The sequence below is a fragment of the Xylocopa sonorina genome, chromosome 4 (genome assembly GCF_050948175.1).
Source record: "Xylocopa sonorina isolate GNS202 chromosome 4, iyXylSono1_principal, whole genome shotgun sequence".
Lineage (NCBI taxonomy): Eukaryota > Metazoa > Arthropoda > Insecta > Hymenoptera > Apidae > Xylocopa > Xylocopa sonorina.
In genome coordinates this window covers 9,075,928-9,088,371 of record NC_135196.1, presented here as the reverse complement: position 1 = coordinate 9,088,371, position 12,444 = coordinate 9,075,928, and the positions used below count along the sequence as shown (strand labels likewise).

The 12,444-nt window shown below is 41.0% G+C and overlaps 1 protein-coding gene across 1 annotated transcript in view; it reads right to left on the bottom strand.

Annotated features, from left to right (window-relative positions):
* The window catches only part of Nachralpha6 (nicotinic acetylcholine receptor alpha6), a 181,098-nt gene that overhangs the window by 71,072 nt on the left and 97,582 nt on the right, over nucleotides 1–12,444 (bottom strand). The window lies entirely within an intron of this gene.

Here is a 12,444-nt window from a genome sequence, read left to right as displayed (position 1 = left end):
TCTTTTAATTTCGTAAATTTCAGATGTTAAAGAAATAGTGACGTACCAGTGAAAGTGAAAAAATTTTCCCGGACACGTTCGATCCAACTCGTTAACATGCAGTTTATAGCCGCGAGCAAAACAACCCCCTGTGCCAACACGAGGCCACTGTGGCCGAGCTGGCGCTTAATCCAACAGGTACAACTTTAATTTACCAAACGTGGTTTCCCTTCAGGAATTTCGGATTCGTTTCTTTCCCTGGGAATCTGGGTCCGTGTCCAGGCTGTTTCCTAGACCAGAGCGAAATAATGGCTCGAGGTTACATTCCGACGCGGTCGCCGTAACAAGATGCATCGGTTGCAGGTGGCAAACCGCCAATAACATCGAAACTTGTTGGTCAAGCTGCGGAGAACGGGATCAGGGATCGAGGATGGGCGTAAAATTAGTTCCTGGCGATTAGTTGGGAACGTTCGTTCGGAATTAACTCGTGAAGGACAATTCGACTTCGACGCGAATCTTTTCAATTTCGTGAATCAGAAATGATCCATCTTTGTAATAAAGATAACAAACATTTCAAGTGAAATGAAATAGAATACATGACGGTAGAATATTCGAGATAAGAGATCGTTTAAATGGCTACCATTGTTCTCAATAGTTACTCTGGTGAGACGTACCATTATTGCCGTTCACGAGCGATGAAAGTGATAATTCAGATAACAAAAACCAGGTTCCAGCTAAATAAGTAATAGCACGGCTGTGCGTTTAAACGATGTTTAGCTTTACAGATGAGCCTCATGAATCTTCCGCATTGAACGCGTCAGATTTTATGATAGCGATATTTCCGTCGCGACTATATGTTACAGAGAACAATTCCCTAATTATTCTGCGTTTGCTAACGAAAAACAGCTGATTTACGAAGACGGATCGTCATTCTTTTTTTTTAACTGTTCCCTCTTATATCGTCAGATATCACGTCGTAAATAACGCCAATCAGTTACGAACGAATCGCGATAACAATAAAAATGACAATCTCTCGCGTTTTACAAGTGGCAAGAAAGTTCGCTGTTTCCTTAAATGAAACTGGTGTAACGCGTTGAGAATAATGAAAATATGTTAATCTCGTTACATTGGTAACGGTGGCTGTTAGCGTGGCGCAATGAAAAACCACGGTGGAAACTTATTAAATCCACCGAAATTCCCCTGCAATAGGTTAGTTTGCTCGCGGAAGAAGGAACGGTGTAATTCGGCGCACCCGGCGGTGTAACATTAATCTTCCGATTAATCTCGACGCAGAGAGCACGCATTCGTTTGCACAAAGAATTTGCATTTCGAGTGCGCCGACTCGCCGGGTTTCTTGCTCGGCTAATCCTGGCCAGATGCTTTGTCGATAAATCACTTTCGTTCACGGATCATTTGCGAATTGCGCCCTCGAGATTGCTAGTTATATCCGCACGGAAACAGCCGCCGCGGTACCGCGAATCGCATCAGAGATCACGCGACCTCGGATGTATGCTTCTGCGCAATCGCTTGCAAATATAAATGCGAAAAATACGAGAACTATTAGAGTGAACCATTGTTGTCTTTGTATACAGTATTTTAAAATTATGACATAATCAACGTGTACACTCTTCGCGATAAAACAGACTTCGAAGTCTTCTCTGCGCTATCGCAACAGCGATCCTTATCGCTAAAATACGAAAGTGTTGAAATGCAATTACTAGACGCGACCATTTCGAACATCCTCCAAACGTGGAACCGAAATATTTCAATACTTAAGCGCAAGAGTTTCGAATAATCGCGACGAAGACAAATCGTGTCAAGGTGAAGTCCCAAGGCTTGTTCGGGAAGCCTTTGTCATGGTAATGTCCAATCAAACACGCTCTCCACGAGGAGGGTAGTGTCACTTTGTGCAGGCTTACGTTGCTGTCTCGCCGTACGTATTCCCTCCGTATTTATCCGGTTAATGAAATTCACGATGCCGGTAGCCAGGCAACTCAGAATTTACAGCCGCATAACATTATGGAAATTTCATTCATGGCCATCGCAATAATGTCGTGGCTAAACAGCGAAATTTTTGCACATAATAATAAGCTAAGGACGCGGTGGTGAGAAGACGCCTCGGACGCCGCGTCGTTCGAACTCTATTCACCGATATTTATCTAATTATGCCTCTCAATTAGTCCAAGTTAATAAAACACGTTTCTCACAAGAGAGTAGAGCCAGAATTTCCCTTTTGAACAAGCAGTATTATGCGAAAGCACACGATTATTATTCCATTACTATCCTCGCAGTGGCAATTGAGTATAGTTGCGCAAAACATTTCGAGATGTTATTAAATACCATCTTATGTTTTTCTACGTTTCTGAATGTTGTTATCGGCGTGAAAGAGACGGAAAATAGGAAGGCAAGAACGTTCCATCCTGTACATGTTAAGCGGATGCACCAGTAATACTGGGCTACATACGATCAGGTAGACTTGCATGCAACAGAGGTTAACTGCACAGTTCTATTGTATGCACGCTCGAGTTACTATTCTCTGTATAGCAGGTACCGTATGGAGCTCGCGGGTATCCATAGCATCCGTGCCAATTAGAACGACCATCATATTTGAGAATAATTACCAGCGTCGCCTGAATGGACGCAAAAGAACCGTTGCATTCCATAAGATGAGGTCAGTTTTTAAAAGCATTCCACAGAGAATGCTCGACGAGCGCGCTATACACGCTGTACGTTTCTCAGCGTTGGTCAAAGTGAATAACAAATTTGTCTCTGACAAAATCGTACGTATTTGTATTCAAGAAATCGTACTTTCGCGTGCATTCGGATGATACGATGAACGAATGCATGCCATTCTGGCTACATTCGTTGATGATACAAAATGTACAAATGTACGAATGTCGATAAATATCTGATAAAGAAAAATAGTTCGTTGAAATTTGCATTGGTGGAAATTGTAGCCTAGTGAACAGTCGTCGAGCAGCGTGACGATTTGTCATAATTCTAGAACTCGATAAAATTCCGTGCAATATTGATCTTTCACGGTTGTAATACGTTTTATTGGACTTGCCGGAGCTGCCTGACCCTTCTCACGTGGCGAACTTTCAGTGGAAAGAAAGCTCGCGAACAAAGAACCGAACCCGGCTGGTGATTAATTACGGGGCAAAGGATACGCGATCTCCGAGAAAAAAGAACGGGTTAAGAATGAGGGATGATACGTTCTGATAAATCGACCCGCGCCAAAATATTATCTCTGGCCTTTTTTCGAACCTGGGACAACCCAGAAATGGAGAAGATTCGTATCGTTCCGACTTTTGGTACTTCGAGGATTTTCGAGTAGTTAGTTCAAATGAAATATAAGCTATCATGATAATTATATAAAAATTGGGACATCCTACTATAGTTAGTCTACGCACGAGCACGCTTTCTTGAGCCATCCAAGGGATGGACGGACAGCTTCCAAAACGACAATAATCAGAAGAAACGCGGCGGCAACGAACAATAGAGTCACGTACAAAGAAACGAGGCATGTGCAAAGCATGGATACTGCAAAGTTCGATCTTCCTTGCTCAGATTTCCTGTGGGAATTTCTCCTTCCGTTTGTCCGCGACGGTAACTCTTAATAGGTGCCAAATTCGAGCGGACAGGGGATGAGACGCGATTCTGAATACTACGTTCGTATTTCGAAAGCTTGAAAGGGTTCTGTCAGCCAGCCGTTGTGATTGAAAATTCGAGACGCAAGTTAGAGAATCTTAACAAAATGGTACGAGATAGACTGCTCTTTTCTTAATCAATCTGAATTCAGGAAATGGTCATTAACAACTTCTAAACGGAAATTCTTATTCTAATTTGAATGCAACGTGGAACAGATGTTTTCTACTGTACAAAGTAATATTTATGCAATTTGTTATTCAATGGAAGTTTACATCACGTAAACTGTTATCAATTCTCCTTTACTGGGTGTTGTAAGATGATCAATCTGTGACTGTCACAATGATGTATGGTCACACGTACACATATATATGCATCAGAATTTGTCACACATCGCAGTTGTTGTCATCGTTGTCTGAGGTACCTAGAAATATCTTCATATCAACCAGAGAATAAAAATGAGAAAAATAGCAATCTGAATTATTTAGTCACTCGTAAATCGTGTTGATCATTCATTTAATAATTGAATATCGTTTAATTACGTGTAGAACGTAGAATGAAATCATTGCTTGACGATTTTGTATGCACGAATGTACACGAAACTTCGACCGCAAGCTCTGTAGGTATAGCTGCAGCTAACTTTCTCAAACTATGATTATTCGTAACTCAAAAAGGGTTTGACCGAACCGGAAAGCCCTGAATGGCCAGCTCGTATACAATTGTCCACGAAATAAGCCAGCCAACGAAAGCCACCCGTTGACTATGTAAGGAAGACAATGGCCTTTTTACCTACTTTCGAAATCTTTTCGGTGAGGAAGTTCGTTGCACCTATTGCTTTACAGTTTACAGTTGCTGCTTTGTGAAAATTCGTGGCTAAAATATTACACCAAGCAACGATTACACACTGCAGCTCAACAAAAATATAAGCTCCATAAACATAAATTACAACAAAGTTTGGGAGCTTTGATATAATTTTTCTGATTAGAAAAATTAAATTTTCTTTCATTCGAAGCATACAATTATTAGAAAAGTAGAAGACGATAAAAGAAGAACCCGATTCGATCCGCAGCGATGTTAAAATAGAACAATTTCAGAAACGAGCAGTAAGTTTTTCTGTTTATTTGAAAGAAAAAAATCGTACACGCTTCTCGTTAAAGTTGCGGCAGCAAATTCTAACACGGTTCTCGGGGTAATCGATTTCTTTTCGTGCTTCTTTCTTTGGAGAGGTGCCCAAAACCCACCGTTTCCTCTGAACTATCTGCAGAAGGTTCTCCACAGATTCTAACTGCGTTTGTGCCGGAAATTGAGCTTCAATCAAACATATCGCCCAAGGCGCGCAACTCGAAAAAAGCACTCTGCTAAAAAGAAGAGTGGCAAGCTGCGTCGAGTTGTTTCCAGAATTCTTAACCAGCCTTTATCACGAATTAGATCTCAGTTCGAGGAAAGATTCGGGAAATCGTGATTGAAGCTCTTCTACTCGAATATTTTCCAAACACTAGACTTTTCTAGAAATTCCTAGCAATTGTTCAATATTTTTCATCCTTTGACTGTACGCTACTCTTAAAAACAGAAGAAAACACAAAAATCGAACTCTTAAATCATACTGCAAAATAATTCTATTTTAAATTAAAGATACCATCGAAACAGGTTACGTCGTTAAGTTCGCGTAAACTCCAGGAAGCTCGAAGATGCTTCTATTCCACGAGAATTAAACGAAACTGGGGCAATGTTTAATAGATCCCTTCATCAACGATGGCGACTGCAACTCTGACACACGTGCATATGTGCTTACATAGCCTAACCTACGAGAGCCACGGTTATATTTTGATTGCATCACCGCTTCAATTATTTTCTGACTCTATATAATTTCACCCTGTTCTTCGCTGATCCGCGGTCACCCGCAGAACCCACGAATCACGGATACGGATCGTGCCACGTGCACACCGACATATTACTCGCGTCCTCAAAGGCATTTGATTATACCACGTTTCGCGCTTTGTTTTCGTAACGAGTAAAAAGCTTTCAGACTACTTCCTACTCGTCCCCCTGTCTTTTCACTACTTTTTTTTTGGAGGATCACACACACACATATGCGAGGAACAATGCACTCTTTAAGTAAATTACAACGCTGTTCGAAGAGACAGGTTTAGTGGGCACGTCAGTTTGGTACGCTTTCGGAAGCGGTATTTGATTTTCTCGTCCTCTCTTCATCTGTGAAACTAGATTGCCTCGTTGGAAATAAAGTTAGGATATGGTTGTCGCAGTGAACTCGTTCGTAGCTTCGAGATCAAGAGAAATTAGAATTTAGTCGAACTATTTTTAAAATTATGTATGTAGGAACTAATATATTTCTATTTAATATTACGAATATTATCAAGTAGAAGTGATTAACTATAATAGCGTAGAAAAATAATTAATGTAAACGAGAAAGAGATTTTGGTTCCTGAGAATGGTCTCGAAAAAAAGCCTCGTCTCGAATAAATCGACATACCTCGGGTACCAACGTTATCTTGAAACCTTCTGATCGTCAAAATCGAATGAAACAAAAAGTCTTGCCCCCCGTATTTTCCTAGCTCCGCGAAGAGAATGATATAAATTCCATCCAGATATTGGACATATTTTAAATTGTATATGGCACGGACTCTGTATTCTATCAAACTTCCACGTTTCAATTGAAACTTTGCAAGTATCAAATTAAAAGTTCTGATATTTCGAAGAATGAAAATCCTAGGATTTGTGCTATTGCGACAGAAAATTCCACTTAAGAGTTGGCCTACCGGAATCGCATAGACATCCGATCGATCGCGGTGAATCGTTTCATTCCGTCCAATCGTGCCGCGGAAATCGAACAGAAATTAGAACATCTCGATGCATGCAAAGCCCGGCTAATCGGAATTTCTAAGGAGAATCTTATTTCTGAGCCAACTTCGAACGGAATTCGTTTTACATCGAGTCTACCTGAGACCACGGAGATGATGAAACTCGGCTAGAATGGAATTTCTATGATATTATACCCTCTCACACTCGAGCATTGACCCATACCACTTGCATTACGTAGGTAAGAGAGAGAGAGGAGATGCACACCGGTGCAATGTACAGAATAACTTAATATTATAAGCAGCATCTTAACATCTGTGAAATTTCGTTTCAATACTTGACCAATTATTTATTAGGTCCACCAGAAAGTTCACTTCGCTTTGAAAATTGTTTCATCTTTCTCTACGCGATATAAATTGCCCAAAATATTAACTTCAGAAACCTTCTCGTTGAAAAGCTGTTATATTAAAAAAAAAAAAACAGAAATATTAAAGAATACCGCGTTAGCTGTGATAAATGCTTAACACTTTCGTATTGCTCGAATCAGAAAACGAGAAAACCTGACGTTCATGTAAATATCCACTTCTAGCGCGATTGATATTTATCAGTGAAAAGGGAAGAGAATAGAATTTTGTTGGTATCGGGAAAATCGGTTTTCTGATCGCAACCAATTTACCAGTCGCACGTCGACGCGTCTAAATCTGGTCGGGACTCTCTCGAGCGCGTAGGCCCAATCTCGATCGAATAAAAATCACGCGACCGCATCGACAACGCGACGCGACGTGTCCACCGTTGAACGTGCCCGCTCCCAAAGGAGATCGTGTACCGGTGACGAAACATTTGCCCGGTGTTTTCCCTGGGTGGACGATGTTCGGAAAATTATATATCGTTGCAGGCTCGCGAGACACTCGGCATGCGATTGTATTCGCGTGTACGTACACGGGGTCTGTGTACGCAGCAGCAACCCAGCACGGGGAACAACGCCGATGAGAACACGAATCCCTGCCAACATCGATCCTGCTTTCACGCTCCATGTGACGCGTGCGATGGAAATTGAATTTCCGTGCTCCACGCTCGAATCCCGGGTTTCTTCGAACCCTTCTTCTCTGCCTTTTCTGCCATTTACCGGTGCTCATCGTCGCGTGCACTCTTGCCACGAGCCGCTCGCTTGTTTGTACTGTTATTACTAGTTACCACGAATGGTTTCCTAACAAAAGTGTTATTTAAAATGACACTTCCGATAACCTTTGTTCCCTTACAGACGAATTCTTCAGTTGTACTTTTATGGTCTTTACGCTGCGTTGTTCTTCATTCTATAAGATCATTTTTCGCGGACGAGTTTGTCGTGTTCGCGGCGTGGTTTCTAGGTAACTAAGCACTTGTCTCTAGTATAAATTGCACGAACGTATGGAGGTTATTTTAGAGCAACAGCTGCAGACAGCGAAACTTCGATCCTTTCATTGCCTCCGTACTGTTTTACGCGGAAAAATCTGATTCTGTATTTTCGCTTTGTATTAAATACTGGATAGCTTCGTATCGCGCATATTCGATTTTTTTTTTTGAAAACGAAGCCTCGAACGAGAAATTGTATTCTTCTTTTTGCTTTTCATTCTTCTGTGTCCCGAGATAGATAACGCGCAGCGTAAAAGCAACAATGGGAACACATTAAATTCCACAAGTCGATATCGAAGTACGGATTCGTATCAAATTTTGTTCACTGCGTGTACTTTCTCACAAGCGAATTAAACTAATAAATTACAGAAATTAGGATAGAAGTGTCTGTTGTATTAATTTTTCATTTATACACTCTCCGCGTGCAAGTTTCATAGCAATACGATTGGTAGGTGTTACTCGTATCCAATTTCAAAAATAATCCTCGATATAACCTAATATTCTCGCGAAAATTACCTTGCCAGTGATTTGTGAAGCAATTACCGCAAGAATCACGGTTAGATCAGGAGAAACGAATTTCGCCATAAATCTATCACAGTTCTAAGCCCTCTGATGTAGGTTATTCTTCGTGAAAACCGTTTCGTTCTGCTTGCGAAGCCAGATTTTAAAGCCTACTTGACGTTGACGTTAAAAGATCAAGAGCGATCGAACTCTATTGCTGCGATACACACGAAATAATCGTACCAAATCAAACACTGAAACGTACACCCGTTCAAATGTATCAGTTACTTAGAGTCAAGCTTTTTTCTAGAAAAAAAAACTAATATAATCACTCTGTTCATTCAAAGTGTCGAAACTACCCGTGTCAATCTAATCGTTTCGAAAGATCTCATCGAGGTGAAAGCATCCAAATGGTATCCTCCACCTTTATTTAGTTTCGATTTCGTTAATTCAAGCTCCTGGAATAACGAGAACGAACCGCGAACATTCGTTCTCATAGTATCCACGATTGTAACGTGTTTGAACAGAAGTGGAACGACGACACGAGCAAATGCAACGGTTGAACCGCATACAGCTCGACAACTTCTTCTTTTAGGCAGGACAAAAGAACAGTAGCTTTGTGTAATTAGCCTTTGACTCGACCGTCGGAAAGCTGACGTTCACCTTCCCCAAACCTTTCGCGGCCAACGTGGATTTCACTTTTCAAGGACCCGCTGCTTGAAGAGCAACCGGTGCTTCCCTCTTTCGAAGCTTCTCGCGCGTTCGCCATTGTGCCGCGTAATTTATGGCGAACGAACAGTCGTTGTAATGTGACAAAGCTATTCCTATTAGTAAATTTCACGAAGAATTCAATTCCGTGGGACGATGGTAACAGATTTTAGTTTCCTTTCTTATCATTTCGAAATATTACTTCATCGTCGATCCGTTTTCTACAGTAAATTGAATCGATTCGAGAGTCACGTAAAGTTTAAGTGGATAATTATTTAACCAAACTTGTAGCAACAAGAAAAAGAATAATATTTGCTGTATAACAAAAGCCTTCACTCGTTGGCATACGGTTCATCAGTGTAATCACAATTCTATAGTTTTACTTTATAAGAAACTATCTGCACCATAATGGCACAACGATTTCTCGAAAAAATTTGTTCCAAGATCACGATTGAATAATACAATTTGAAAAAGAAATATAATCGCTCGTTTGTGCTTTCGTAATATATCAAAATTGTCAATGTACGTACGAATATTGGAAGTAGATCGAGCTGAAATGTCACTTCACCCAAACCTACGGGTTAGGCGATTGTTATTAATTCTTATACTGTATCGCACTTCGCAGAACACGCTACAATGAGTTTTCATAATAATTAACCCCCTTGCCTTACGATTTAACATACATCGAGCCATTTCACGGTTTGGCTTTCACTTTCGAAATTCATACCTGATTATTGACGATTATTAATGGTCTTCGTTGTCGATACCATCCTCGATGATGAGTGGCTTCCAACGTCTTCGTATCGGAAGTAGAATATCATTACTGTCACTATTACTATTTGAATTTAGCAGAAGCATCACTGTCTTCGTCAACGCTTAATATAATCATTTATAAAGGTACTTTTCTGATATTTCTCAAAAAAATCTATCTGCAGGTTCAAGCGCAGGACGACGCGTGCGATTCGTACGACGCACCACGCCTTACTGCCGCACGTATTATTTATATTTCGACCAAACGACATACTACGTCTTTTAACACGTGTTATTTACGTTCGATCTGTTCGACGTACTACGCTTCTCTCACGATATTGTAGACGAAGGTGTTCAAATCTCTATTTCTATTTCACATTGAACTATTTCTTTCTTTTCCTTCTACTTTATTTCGCGTAAATTATTCAATGTTAGAACATCGTCAGCAATACGCTTTCTATTTTTAAATATTAAGAAGTTTACTTATCGCAACTGAAATTAGAGCAAACGGTATCATTTTGTTCATCAAGCAGTAAAGAGCCATTATTTGTTTCGTAATTTATACACGACTTTATATTTTCTACGTGTTACGCGGAAAATGCAAAGTAACATTAGTGTAGGTGTTATATATTAGACAAAGGAAACTAATAAAGGAAAATCGGACTGTATACGCGATACGTTAGAATACATAAGCTACCTACAAATTCCATAACTGTTTTCCAGTTTGTATTATAATACGCGATTATGCACAATGCAGATTTGATGTTTATAATCGCTTTAGCTCATAGAGCTACGTATTCTGAGCATTGTTATTCCAGTATAGAACCTTCCATATTTTGTATACGTAAAGAGAATATTATTACGGAGGTTACCTTTATATCGTCTAATATTGCTTCTTTATCCTACGCAGTGCTATAAACATCACACTAAACAGCAACCACCCTGCTGTGTAACTGTTAATAATCGTCCGATAATACGCCTCCGTTTTTTCTGCGTACAATCTCTTAAATCCGAATGTATCCATCCTAAATGGAAACCTCGGAGGGAACCAAACGAGCTTATCGTGCTTTGACAAGCGATCGTTAAAGCCGCAATTAATACAAACTTTAATGCTAATCTAACCGCGTTCGTTTGATTTAAGAAAATAAATTACTCTATAATCTGTAAGCTAGGAGAGAAGTACTTTAGAAGAAGAAACTGGTTGAAAAGTTTCGCTTCGATTCCACTTAAATTTATGTTTCCATCGTTTCGAAAATCGAATAAACTTTACAGTTTGCACGGCAACTTTCCTTGTATGCGCCCGAACAACATTCCAAGACAAACATTGTCAGACGAGGGAAACCTTCTCCCCGACGTAGCCCCAAAAACAGTTCGCGTCCCCGTAAACAGGCGTTCGCTAATAATTGACCATCTGTTCGCGTGTCGGCCACCACAAAAGCCAACCCCCATCCCAGAAGACATATCCCAGAGCCAATCGTTCCAGCCTGGTTAAGCATTGATAGGCTGCGGTGAACTTTAGTATTATCGTGTGCATAATGCACCGTGCAGATTTTCCCTGTTGCAATCCACGGGATGCATCCTATCCAATATTGAAATCACGTGACGCTCCCAACGGGAGCGAACCGCGACCGTTCGTACCTTGAATTGAAGGCGGATGGCGAAGTAGGGACTGTCGGAAGACGCGTCTCCCATAGATTTCCACCGTTTTACGAGCCAACTTGTGCACTTCCGGCGTTAACGCGTGAAGTGTACAGAAATTAAACTCGGTTACGTTCCCGCGTTTCTCGCTGAGAGTATCGGAGCGATTGTTGCGCTTCCAAAGGATTCGTTTTCTTAGAATCGCTGGACAGACTTAAATACGGCGTATACAGCGAAGAGATAAATGAATATTTTTTAGTAAAACGCAACCGTGTATACCGTTATTCGGGTAGTACCTGTTAAAAATTACTTAGATTTATCGAAGAAGTCGATAGAATGTTAATAAAATAAAAAAGTTATTCTCTGTTATTCTCGAATTTTTTAACAGAAGCGTATAATAATGCGTTGGGACGAAAAAAATTAATGCGAACGTTACAATCGGATATAGCCACGCGATCAACGAGAGCCCATCACCGTAGCTTCCGTCCACTTTTGGAGCAGAACCAATTATCGCCAGGCGCTGATTAAACGGAGCAAGAGGTCGGAAGAGGTTCGATACGAAGTGGATTCGAAAGTAGATACGAAAGAGAGATCGATGAAACGAAGTAAAGATTGCGGAAACAGAGGCCAAGCTCGGATCGAAGAAAAGCGAAGATCCATACGAGGGACGAGATTTTTCCCCTGCTAATGAGATTAAAAGTTCTCGTCTCGTCTATCTTCGTCCGGTGATTCTGGAGGGCTCGCGAGGGGGATCTGTCCACGTTCACCCTGAAGTGGCGCGAACGCGTGAAATCGGCGCGAGGAACGAGAAACGACGAAAAGATCGTTCGACGTGTTTTCTACTCTGAATGTCGTTCGTCGCGTCCGTACGATCGGAGATCGGTGGCGGCGATCTCTCGTTTCGACACACGCGCGGGTACAGTCGACGTTCAGGGGTGATTCAGGTTGGTCAACGTATCAGTATATCGGTAGAAACATAATCCGGCTAAATGAATAATTAAACGGTCGCAA